Here is a 13133-nt window from a genome sequence, read left to right as displayed (position 1 = left end):
TTTCTTTATGTCCTTATTCTAGAAAGCTTTTTTCCTATTTAAAAAAAATTTATTTTTAGAACTTTTTTGTTAAAAACTAAAATACAAACATATTAGTAGCCTAGGTGAAGATCATGAATGTCATCGTTTTCCACTTGGACATCTTATCCTACTGGAAGGTCTCCAAGGGCAGTAACACATATGGAACCGTCGTCTCCCATGATTTCAGTGCCTGCTTCCAGAATACCTCCCAGAGAACCTACCTTGGGCAGTTTTATATTGAACATTTTCTTTTTATAAGTACGAGTAGGCTCTAAAACAATAAGAAACCTAGTATAGTCAATACGAAAACCAGTAACATAGTTGTTTATTATCATTATCAGGTGTTATGTAGGGTACATGAACTGCAGGTTCTAGACTTTTATGACTGGGTGCAGTAGGTCTGCTTACATCAGCATCACCACAAAAACATGAGTAACATTGATGTGTAATGACATTAGGAAGGCTGCGCCATTGCTAGGTGATGGGGATTTTTAAGCTCCATTATAATCTTATGGCACCACACTAAAACATCATTATGTGGTTCAAGAGTATATATGTCTTTCATATATATATATATATATATATATATATATATATATATATGTAGTGTGTGCTCATAGGTATACAGTGTCTATAAATATAGGGTCATATTGTTTTGTAGCCAACCTTAAAATGTAACAGTCCATGAATGCCTTTCCAATGTAATTTTAACCTGTCTAGTGTTCTATTTTATAGATGTTCTTTAGTTGACTTACCCCATATGATTTCCCGTTTTATAAATGCTCTGTGATAAATGTTATAGTTTCATTGTTGTGCTTATACACAATTGTTTCATTCGATTAAATTTGAAATTCCAGTGTCAAAGGCAATGTAAATTTTAGGACTTCTGATACCTCCTGGAACCGCAGGATGAACCCGGGGAAGTTCGTCTCAATTGCCATTCCCAGCTGCAATTGGTAGGGTTTCCCGTGACCTTCCAACAACAGCCTCCAGTATTTCTTTTTAAAAATTGCCAACTGGATAAATGAAAAAAAAATCTATATTTAACATTTACATTTTTTGATTATTGAGGACATTATATTTAAAGAAATAATTATTTGGGTTTCTGTGTTTGTAAATGGCCGGACCACGTCCTTTGACTTTTTTTTTTCCTATGAGGCGCTCATCTTCTTCTTAAGGATTTTTAATTGCTTTGTATATATTAAGTTTACTCACTCTTTGTTTTCTATGTTGTCAGTTTTTTTTCCTGTTGATTGTAGGCTTTCATTTTATGTACTTTTCTACGTCGGTAATTTTTATTGCTGTTACTGTTTTTGGGATTTTTTTCCTTTTATTTGTCTGACTGCTTTTGGTTTTCAGTCAGATATATCATTGTTGTGATTTCTGTCATTGGTCTCATACTTAGAAGGACAGACCCATTCTTAGATTACAGAACTACTTGTCCACATTTTCTTTTAGTTCTTTTATCATTTTATCTCAAATCTTCAGTTTATTTTGGCGATAGCTTTTATTTCAGGATACAATTGCAAAATATTATGCTCTAATTTAATTTGTAAAACAACTATTAGGATGGTTAATGATCAATTGCGTTGTGTTTCTATAGTGAGTCTATTTGCAACTATCCTGTCTATACCAGCTAAACACTGTTATCCACACGTGGGCCTGGGACCCTCTATAATCATCGCTATTTAATTGCTTAAAAATAGAGTAGGCCTTGGGGTTCGCATATATTAAGAATGAGGACCAGCACTGTAATGCTGGCTGGCACACTCAGATTTCTTTCTTTTTCAGTTTGGATTATCGAACACTTAAAAGCATGTTCATGTTTGTTTTCCTGGAGTCCTGTGAGAGTAAGTACATGTATTCCCGTCACTGGTCAAAGTCTGTAGTTTGTGAGAAAAGCTGTCCTGGGGGAGTGGTGAGTGACTGTCTCTCCAGACAGTACCTTTCAGCCTCTATCCCAAGCTCACAGCTGGGCGGATCGCTGAGTACAGTGCACCTCAGGGCACAAACTGCACTTCCTGCACACGGACTAGCCTGGGATGCCATTAGCTGCAACACAGGTTTCTTCCTACTTTCAAGTTAAACTTCAACTTTTCTTTTTCTTTCTTTTGCAGAGCTTCAAATGTGAGAACACATTCCAGTTGCAGGATCAGCGGACTTTCCCTACAGCACATAAATGCATGCAGCTCTATCGTATTTGCAAATCTACAAGAGAGAGCACATCGTATTGTTCCTGGTTTTGAGTTCCCTTTAATAGTATGTCTTGTAAAATGCTGGTTGCTGGTGGACAGGGGTGTTTTACAGATAGGTGTGACTCAGGAGGGGAAATGGGTGGGCAGAAACAGCCACAAGGAATTCCACACATGGAGGAAACGCTCCCACGTGTGTTTTCTATTTGTGTTTTTAATTTGAGGAGCCACTCACAGGCACTGACAAAAGTAACTAATTATATTAACCTTATCAGTAATGAGGTTTCCTGGCCTCTCATCAGACACTCAGCTCACTGGCTGGTATTTAATTGGGAGCCTGGTGGCCAGTGAAAACACCGTGGGATGAGTCACACGTTAACAAGTTTTTATAGCACACCAACCTTGCTGTATTGTACCCAGACGTTATTAAAATTCAGATATGGTACACTGACTTGTTTGTTTTCCTTATTCACACGAAACAGATGCTCAGGACTCACTTGGCTCAGACACAGTAAATGAGGGTCAGCTGTGTTGAGTGAAGTACGCACTTTGCCTGCTCTGGAAGGATAGATGTTGTAGCATTTGTTTTGCTCTGATTGTATTTGAAAACAACACATGATATTCTTAGTACAATATCGTGTTCTTCCAATGCCGAGTTGGAGTTCAAGGGTTCTAAAACTGGGCTCTTGAGGAGTGGGATGGAAAAGGATGGAGATGGAAGGTCAAATATGGTTTTGAAAGGGACCAGCAGAAGCCAGACTGCAGTGGTGAGCACTGTTTGTGAATGGCCCTTTGCACCCATAGCTTGGTGGACCCAGCGTGGACCATGGAGAGAGGACCTGCCTAAAACTCTGAGACTGGGTTTGCCTCTCCGCGTCGCCACTAGCTTGCTGCGTCATCTTATTCTGCCTCTCAGATTCTTCACCTGTAACAAGGTGATTGGGATAGCTTTTTTTTTTTTTTTTTTTTTTTTTTTGAGTCCATTCTAGCACTTTGAAAAGTCCAAGGGGGTGTTGTATTGTAATTCTTGGAATTATACAGTGACCATCAGATGCTTTGAGGTTTTCCCATGGGGTGGACTTCTGGGATTCTTTTCTGAGGGAGTGATGCTAACCAACAAGAATCTATCATCTCCTGCTTCAATCTCAAACTCAGAAGTTATTTTGGGGATGGGAAATGGTAAGATTGGAGAAAATCCTTCTATCTCTGCCCCTGTGAATTAGTACACATTATTAAATAATGAGACTTAGGGCATCAACCTATGTGACCTGTGACAGTTGAGTATCAAAACACATCTTTATCTGCATCTCCACTTCGCAGTTTCTCTGGGGGGGGGGGCGGGGGCGTACGATGACAACTGTTATCATCATTTCTCCAAAAGGTAGCAAATGTCAATCAAGTTTTTCACATATTGCCTTTATTCTAATCGCTCTCCCTCTCTCTCACTGCTACAGCATCAGGGACCCATAGAGATTTTTAAAATCACCTCATGGGCAAATGTGGACGCTCCTGTATACTCTCCATGAGTCGTGAGGTTGTTGGTGGTGAGGATGTGAGGCTGGGTCCAGGAACGTAGGATTGTCTCCACACACGGTACGGTGCCATGGGAAGGAAGGGAGCCAATGGCGGAGAGGATGTAGTTTCACAGTGTGGCCCTTGGGAGAACTGCTTTCCTTCATCAGCAGTGTAATTACAAGCAGAAATTCCAAAAAGAAGGAAGGCATTTCTGTGGCAATGTTAAACAAAGGATCCTGTACTCTTGAGCTGAGTCGTGGAAAAGTTCTCTGAGGCTGAGGAGCCAAGACTGTCTTCTGAATGAAGACGAAGAGCTGACCAGGAGTCAGCCAGCAAAGGGTAGGGATGAGTAAGAGCTTTCCAGCCAGAGGGAGGAGTCTATGCAAAGACCTCACAGAGGGAAGAAGTAAGGTGCTTTCTCAGAAATGAAGGTGGGGGCAGCTGAAACTCAGAGGAAAGTTAGTGCAAGCTAAGGCTGGAGAGGGGCTGGGGATGGGCCCCCTGGGCCTTTTAGGCCATGTTAAATATTTAGATCATGATCACAGAGCATATGGATAGCCACAGAAGGCTTTTAAGCAGGAGCGTGTGTGTGTGTGTGTGTGTGTGTGTGTGTGTGTGTGTGTGTGTGTGTTGGGGGGATAAGGATTAGATTTGAAGAGGAAACCAGCTGCAGTGAGGACCTCACCTGGTTAGCAAGACAAGCAAGGACGCTGTCACAATCCCCCTTGTGAGGAACAGTGACATCTGTAATGAGGAGTTAAGAGGACAGCCAGCAGGGAGACATTTAGGCACTGGTGAGTTGGATGTGGAAGTGAAAGAGGGGACAGGGTCAAGGATAATTCCCAGATTCTGGCCTGTGTGCTTGGAAGAATGGAGATGTCATCTGTTAAGATGAGGCACTGGAAGAGGGCAGGTGAGAGGAGGTTTCGTGAGTTCAATCTTCGTCTGTGTATTAGTGGTCAGCTGCAAAGAACAGAGAGCCCTACAGAGTAGCCCAAACAGTTATGGGTATCTGTGATTTACAACACAGGAAGTCCAGGGCTATGCAATTTGGGCCTTGCAGGGCAGCTTAACAATTCAGGGATGCTGAAGGCTCTTTGCAGCCTACTGGTCTACCTACCTTAGCGTGCAGACCTTCACAATTTTGCTTATCTCCTTTTGGTTCAAGATGGTCGCTGTGTGCCTAGCACCTGTACTCCAAAATGGAAGGGAGGGCGAAGGCGTGAAGCACTTCATCCTTGCTAACATTTTTCTTTTTATTTAAGAAGAGACCTTTCCTCAGGAACTTTGCCTACGCAATATAGGCCTGAACTAAGTTTTACGGCCACCCCTGGCTAAATGGAGGCTGGGAAATACAGTTTTTTAGCTTTCTTGCCTCTATAGGTGGAGGACAGCAAAAGAGAGGGGACATGTGAATAGCTTTTAGGACTAGAATATGTCTACCACAGCCATGTGGAATCTGAAATGCTCCTTGTCATCCAAATAGAGATCTCAGGAGACAGATATATTGGCCAAGGGCTGCTCTTCCTCTTGAGGGGAAAGGGGTAATTTGGCAGTCATTTAAAAACACGGCAACTAAGACATACATCCCAAGTCTTCTCTATCTCCTCGAACGAGGGGAAAGCAGGCACACTCCAGCCAAAAGAATGACTTCTTAACTGCTGGGTTATTGAAGGTGGGTGACCAAGGGGACTTTAAAATAAGGACACAATAACTCTGTGTAGGTTGTGCTTGAAAGTGGCAGGCAATGGGCTTCCTGACCTTGCAATGACCCAGCCAGCCTCTCTGATGGTACATGAACCTGTAGCATCAGCTCTTAATAATGTGGCCCCTCTGGAGCACATCATAAACTTGAATGCACCAATGATCATGATGGTAATAACTTTTTTGCTTCACAGGCTGAATCTCATTCCTCCCTGTCCATTCTTTCCTTGAGAGGAGGCAGTGAGAACAAGGGAGCTGCCATGTCAGAGGAGGTTGTCACTGGTGAGGTGACAGCTAAGCTGAGACTCCGAGGAGGTGAGGCAGATGCCAAAAGGGCCTGTGCCCAGAAAGACCAGTGGTGGAGCAGTTCAGGCAGAGGGAAGAGCAGCCCTAAAGCTGGAAACTGTGCTGAGCAGTCTGGCGCTACACAGGGTGGGTTTATAGGGAAGAGAACCCATACGTTTAGGAGAAAATAAAATGTTCACTCCAGACTCTTTCATTGTAAAAGTTGTAGGTGCATTATAAAAATAATACCCACTTGAAATATCATCCCATCTAATCTCTGAAACCTTATCCTCTGGGAAACTAGCAGTGATTCCAGAAAAAGACTACAAGAAAAAAATGTAAACAAGTGGTAACTTAGGTCATGTAGATAATGATAGACAGCATAGTGATTAAGGGCACAGACTCTGAAGCATTTGAAATCCTAGTTTCCCAGTTTCACCACTTAGCAGCTGCATGAGCTTGGGTGAGAGGTTACCCAACCTCTCTGGGCTTCAAATGAGGATAGTCTAGTACCTACTTTCTAGAATTGTTGCAGAGCCCGAATGATCAAAGATGAGTTAATATGTGTAAGGCACTCAGAATGGTGCAGATAAAATATGCTATGTATGTTAGCCATTATCATGCTTGTAAGAAAATTTCAAGGTATCAGAAGTCAGAAACTCTTCGATGTTGGAGTTTTGAAGGAAAAGCAGGTTGAATAAGCCAACAAGGCATTTCAGGTCTTGTGCTAGGGCTTTGATTTTTAAAGAAGAAGCTAAATGCTCATGATAAATTTGATAAAGTATATCTAAGAGTTCTTGACTTTTTCAGGCTACCACTCTTCTATTTTCATGTACTCATTGATTTGTTTTTTCCCTCCATCTCTTATTTTGCCCACCATTACTGTTCAAAGATATCAGTATCATCTCCATTATCCAAGCCAGAAGCCTCAGCATGACCATTGTCTTCAACAGGCGCAGTCGGTCAGGCATCCACTTCTTTCTCTTTCCCTCATTTTTCTACCCCTACATTTTCTTCCTTTGGATATTATCTCTGAGGAATCCTGCAGTCTGATTAGAGCACACCTACAGTCTCCTTTTCAGCCATTTCTGGAGGTCTCATTAACCTCTCCCCATTTCCCCATCACGCTGTAATCTACAGCTAAGAGCATTCAATTTTTTTTTTTTTTTTTTTTGAGACGAAGTCTCACTCTGTTGCCCAGGCTGAAGTGCAGTGGCACAATTTTGGCTCAGTGCAACCTCAGCTTCCCAGGTTCAGGCAATTCTCCTGCTTCAGCCTCCTGAGTAGCTGGGATTACAGGTGTGTGCCACCATGCCCAGCTAATTTTTGTATTTTTACTAGAGACGAGGTTTCACCATATTGGTCAGGCTGGTCTGGAACTCCTGACCTCATGATTCACTTGCCTCGGCCTCCCAAAATGCTGGGATTACAGGTGGGAGCCACTGCGCCTGGCTGAGCATTCCTTAATTCTTCTCAGCACTTCTTCATCAGGCCTCACATCACCCATCTCTCCATCTGAGGCCACATCTTGAGGCACACCCTCTTAGTTATTCTCTAGTGCATTTGTTCATTTAGGTAACAAGCATGTGTCTGGTATCATGGGAGGTAGTGAGAAAAATATGTCACGTCCACCCAAAAGCTTTCATTCCTGTCCTCATGGAGCTTACACATTGGTAGGGAAAGAAATTGAACCATAAGAACACAAGTAAATTTATAGCCATCACTGTGATGGACATTCTGAAGGAAAAGTACAGAAGAAGACATATGATGGACCTTTCTCTTTCCACTGCCACACTTGAGCCCTGTTCTCTGCACACCGTCCCTCCTCATTCAGCCGGCTTCTAGAATCCCATCTGTATCAATCACGATAAATTGAGTGCAGGTAACAGAAATCTTGACTAACGTTTATCTCATATGATATGAGGTCTGGAGAAGGAGGGATCAGGGTTGCTTGAGCAACACAATGACTTTTTCTTCATGGTAAGGACTACAGCAGCCCCAAACACCACTCAGTGGTGCCCCAAGCAGGCAGGAAGCGGGAGGCCAGAAAAGATGCCTTTTACTTTTCCAGCTGTCTTTGTTTATCCATAAGAAAAGGAGCTCCTCAGCTTCTCCACTTACGCCTCATGGGCTGGTGCCCAGTCACACGTCCAATCCTAATGATGATCAGCAAATGGGAATGGGGTGGTTATGCCTGCCTTGCATATACTTTATTCACTGCAGGGCCTGCAAGAAGGGCTTAGCTACCCTGACCATGTTGCAGCCAAACCAAATGGGTTTCCATTGATTACAGAAGGAGGAACAATTACTTTGAGATTGGTGAGCAACAGTACCAGCCCCATGAGCATATCTATGAGTCCCCCCAAGACGGGTCCTAGAAGAGATGACTATTTTCCTCTCTTTATTTTGTCTGGACATGAGTCCTCAGGGATGCATTTCCTAATCACATCTAGAGTATGATTTGCCCTGTCCTAATTTGGGTTCCTTCAGAAGCTGACCCTGAGGCAAAGATTCATGTGCAAGGAGTTTCTTTGGGAGGATTGGGGATCATTGGTGGGGATGGGAAGGCAGTCAATACAGGCGAATTAGTAAGGTGCCGCAGTGAGTGACTGGAGCTTAAGCGTGGGGGAAACTGGGAAGTAGAAGAAAACACATGCCTCAGAATTATTCTGCTCAAGAGATGAAGGAGCTGGAGTGTTTAAATACTAACTCCTGCGGGCCATTGGATGAGGGCTGCTCCCCAGGTGTGTGGATTGCCAGCACTCCTGGGCTGCACACGTGGACAGATGGCCTTCCATGGCTTTAGCAAAGTTCTCAAGCCCAGAGATGCAGATAATCCTCGTGGAAGTCATCCAAATCACAGAAAGATGATGAGAGGAGCACTGACCACACTTGCCACGCATTCTGCCTCTAACACGCATGAGCCCTTTGATGAAACGCTTCTAACTCAAATGTATAACTTCATCAGTGTTCACCATAAACCGTATGCTTCTCAAAATAAGGGTGGATCAGACTTGTGTAATTTAATTGGCACAGAATCCTGCACAGTACTGTGTATAAATAACCACTTTCTCACATGCATTTGATGGTGTCACACTGAAGATAAGAATAACTTCTTCCATGCCACAACATTTGGGCCAGTAGTTACCATCACGACAAATTTATGACTTGGATACAGCTTTCCTAGTCAAGCCAGTGGGTTAAGTGGTAGGACCGTATGGAGCACAGCTCTTGTAACCCAGGGCCAACCTCCACCACACCCAAGGGAGTGGAGATTTGGCAAATCCCTATGAATTTGATTTGAGTAGTCAACCCAGTAAAAAATTCAGTACTTCAAATTCTAGAACCTAATCACATGTTAGGTCTAGATATTTTCTTCTGTCTCCTTTGAATCTAAGTGGAAAGAAGCATAACAATTTTTAGTCTTTATAATGGAGCATAAGCTGTTTTTATAAATGTGGAATAATTCATTGAGTATATAAGTAATGTTGAGGAAGCATCCTGAGAAAACCCTGCTTTTGATGTAATGTAGTCAAATGGATTATTTTCTTTCTTCCTGCTCCTCCGCCCCCCTCCCCGCCCCGCCACCCCATTCATTTTTGTCAAAGTGAGTTTCCATATGTTTCATCTAAATGAGTCACATTCAGAGAAATCATTCAAATTATCTGTGGGCACAGATACTTTTCTTTCATTTGTGGCTGTAAGGTGGGTGGTTATAAGGAGTAGAAACGATGGTGGGCTCTTCTCCAAACCCCAAATCCTTTGGCTTGCTCTGATTCTCTGAGCTCTCTGCATCTCCAGCTTTATTCTATACCAGAGGGAAATAGCCATAGTAAATTGCAGAGATTATTCAATTTCAGTCCACTTTAAGTACCCTTAAAGGAAGATTGCACTCATGGCTTCTCAGGGGATAGGCGATGCGTCTTGCCACAGATAAAGTGCTGGTTGAGAGGTTTTAAATCACATTTGTAGCTTGGGAGAATAATACTGGAGGCAGTCCTCTTCCTAAAAAGTAATGTCATCTGTGTCCCTGACTGTACAGAGCACAAGCTGGGGAGACCAGAGCCAACTTGTTTAAAGAACGATAGAACCGTTTAAAGGGTATCTTTCAAGGGAAGGAAACACCTTCCCCAGGTTAATAAAGACTGCATTTCACACTCTCAGCATGAGGGATGCAATTGCTCTTCCCATCTCTCTAGGTTACCTTCTACTGTTCAACCTGAAATATACACAAATCTGAATTCAAATGAGGCAATGCACTTGATCCACACCAGAAAAAGAGATCTCTATTGACTGAGTTTAATGGTCTATTTGATCTTCACCCTTCTAATCAAAGGCTATGTTTGTAAGTGAACATTTACAGAACGCTCACATCTGAATGGTCTAGCTATGGAAGGTTTACTATTGACTTTTCTCCCCATTTGGCTGATGTTTTCAAATGAATGGGTACATTGTAGATTTTTTTTGTGGATGTTATTGCTATTTGGGCTTAATAATCTCTATTTACTGGAAAAGACCCACTCAATTGATTTCCACACACCCTTATTGAGCACCAGCACTGGCCTGAGGCTGGGATAATGAACTCTCCAGCCTGTTTGGAATCCCAAACAGCTGCTGGGGTCTCATGCTCAGACCACCCACGCTGCATCTCAGCAATATCTGGCTCTCTCTTAAGAAAGGGAGAGAGGGAGAAAGGAAGGGAAGAAAGAAAAAAGAAAAGGAAAAAAAGAAGGAAAGAAGAAGGAAGGAAGCAGGGCTTTAAAATTTTCAGATCATTTAAAGAAGAAAATATGTCTCTGAAAGGAATGCAATTGAGGTGGAAAATATCTTTCCTTGTTGCATCTGTGAACATCACTCTGCTGGACACATTCCATGTTGTGGGCAGCGTGATACACCCAGACTCCTTCAACCTCAGCTCTTTAAATGTTTCTAAAATTGGTGAATCTGAAGTCCTTCTATGCAGATGGGGTGGCTCATGTCCAATTCTGGCTGTTGCCTTTCTGCTTAAACAACCACGTGGGCTCGGGTGGGAGTCTGTCTTTCTCCCACTTCCTTCTCACTCATTTCCCTTGGCTCTGGGCAGGATTCCCACAGCAACAACCAGCTAGACCATTAGGTTGACTTATTACCTGGGACCAGGTGTGTGGAAGCTGATTATGATCCGCATAAACAACGGAGCTGGGAAATAATTGGTGGTCAGTGTGTTTGCCATTAATTGTTTTTTAAAAATGTGTTTATGACTTAGTTTCGACCTATTTCTAAGACATCTTTGAAACAGCTTATAATAAAAGAAACATAAGTAATTAGACTACTTGTGGGATAAAATGTTAAAACTCATCTAATGTATGAAATGATAAGCCTAGGCTAATAATAGCTAGTATAGTTTCACACTAATTTTAGTAGTGGGTTCCTAGGCAATCAAAATTTAAAAACATGGTGAGGGACTTCACTTTGGTTACCTGATGAAAGGATACGTACTTGTTTGTCCATAGGTGAGATTTCTTAGCTCACTAACTGTTAATTGAATATTATTATATAAATCCTGTACGCAGGCAAAGAGTAACTAATGAATACATTTAATGATACTGGTAAAAATGTTCTTCATGTGTCTGTTTTTCATAGTGTGAAAAGAAGTTGGCTGCTTTGTATAGAAGAAATAAAGTACTTTTTGGCTTTTGAGTTTTTCTTTATTTGAACACCATCTTATCCATGTCAGAAACACAGACGTGAGCTTTTTGGCAGAAAGTGTGATCACTGGCCACACTGTCTTTTGCCAGGGAGATTTATATCCCAGGTTCTTAAAGGTTCACCATGTGCTTTTTCCTCAAGGATATGTTGTCAAGCTTCCACAGCTCTGCTGTTCCAGGGTTCGGCCTTTATTAGGAATTCTTAAAATTTTCTCTTGGCACACCCTCAGAAGTGCTTCAAATAGGAACTGGTAGATCCTTTAGTGCTTAGTGCTGTCCCTAAAAATCTTGGATTATTTTCAGGGAAGATTCCAAGCCTGCTGAACATCTTTTGCATTCTTTTAAGAGCCTGGTGCTCTTGTCTGAGAGATCTTTTGTGATGTATTCTAAGGCTCTGGTGCTATAGTTGCTCAGACGGTGAGACCCAAGCTTTTGGAGAGCTCCTCAGAACTAGGCATCATCTCATTTCAGCGCCACAATTAACTTTGGTGAACTCCAGTGTTTGACGAAAGTGCTTCTCATCATTAATATTTAGGGCATTTTATTTCTAAAATTCTGCCCAGTGCAATGACATCATACATGAGTAATACGGTATATCCCAACTTCAAAGGTTGACAAATAGTTTGATGAAAGCAGCAAATCAAGTCTGGCTCAGAGCCATCCATGCAGCAGGCATAGAACCCAGATGTCAAATGTCAAATATCACTTAAGACTAGCAGAGCACTAAAGCGATGGAACATTTCACCTGGATAGGCGATACTGTCCCAGTCAACAGGCAACACAAGAAGGAAATGATATCAGGGATAAAAACACATGAGAAACATTTAATAACCCCAAGAACATATGGAAATTAATGATATTCAGAGCTTGTAGAATACCAAAATTTTTCAGCTTAAAATAATCTTCCTGCTGATGCACAGTTACTGGAGGGCTCCCAAAATGCCACAGAGAAAATTAGATGCAAGCAAAAAAAGCAAAGCTCTGAGATTCAGGACATGGGGTAGAAATGAAATGCAATTGTCTGTGAAGAATTGAAGAGATGGGTAACATGGAGACCGCCTGAGATTGAGACTTGGGCTTACGCCCCAGTTTTCTCCTTAACCAACCTAATTGGACACAATTCTTGCTCTTAATGTCTTTCTAAGGAGGAGTATTACTTTATCATCTTTTAGGGTATTTTACATTTAAAAATGGTATATTCTACGCATGTGACAAAGGCCTAGGAGCCAGAATGACTTCTATCAGAAGGCTCTCTACTGAAGTTGGTAGAGCTGCATCCCAGAACCCCCAGTGCTGGTCAATCTAATAAGAACTCATAGCAGAAAGAAGTTCTCCTCAACTCCCATCCTCCACTGCCATGATGCCATACTGTCTCAAGCACAGAGGATAGCGTGGGGAAAAGATGGAAGAAGAAAACAGATAGTTGATCCATAGCAGTCTATATTTGACCACATTGCTCATTTATTCTCACCTGTTTCTACTTGAAATGGGGGTTAAATTGGGTAAAAGAATTTAGTGCATCTCAAAATCCCAGGGGTGATATTTTTCCAATGACAGAATTCTCTAGTTTATTTATTTATTTATTTTTTTAAAGCAAAAAGAAAAGCGACTTCTCTGAGGTCTGGGCGGATGCACTCAGCAGTGACATATCTGATTCTCTTATACTCATTTACTATAATTCAATCAGAGCTTCAGAATCCTTGAACTCTGTCTTCTATTTAACCCCAAG

General features: G+C 42.0%; 1 long non-coding RNA gene across 2 annotated transcripts in view; it reads left to right on the top strand.

Moving 5' to 3' along the window:
• The window catches only part of LOC141582978 (uncharacterized), a 60815-nt gene extending 57998 nt beyond the window's left edge, over positions 1-2817 (top strand). For both annotated transcript variants that reach the window (XR_012515827.1, XR_012515826.1), the window contains exon 4: positions 2139-2817. This is a non-coding gene — a long non-coding RNA (uncharacterized LOC141582978). The remainder of the gene's footprint in view (positions 1-2138) is intronic.
• The last annotated feature ends 10316 nt before the right edge of the window (positions 2818-13133 follow it).

This window comes from Saimiri boliviensis, chromosome 2 (assembly GCF_048565385.1).
Source record: "Saimiri boliviensis isolate mSaiBol1 chromosome 2, mSaiBol1.pri, whole genome shotgun sequence".
Taxonomy (NCBI): Eukaryota; Metazoa; Chordata; class Mammalia; order Primates; family Cebidae; genus Saimiri; species Saimiri boliviensis.
The sequence above is the reverse complement of the archived record's forward strand: the minus strand, read 5'-3'. Positions and strand labels throughout refer to the sequence as shown.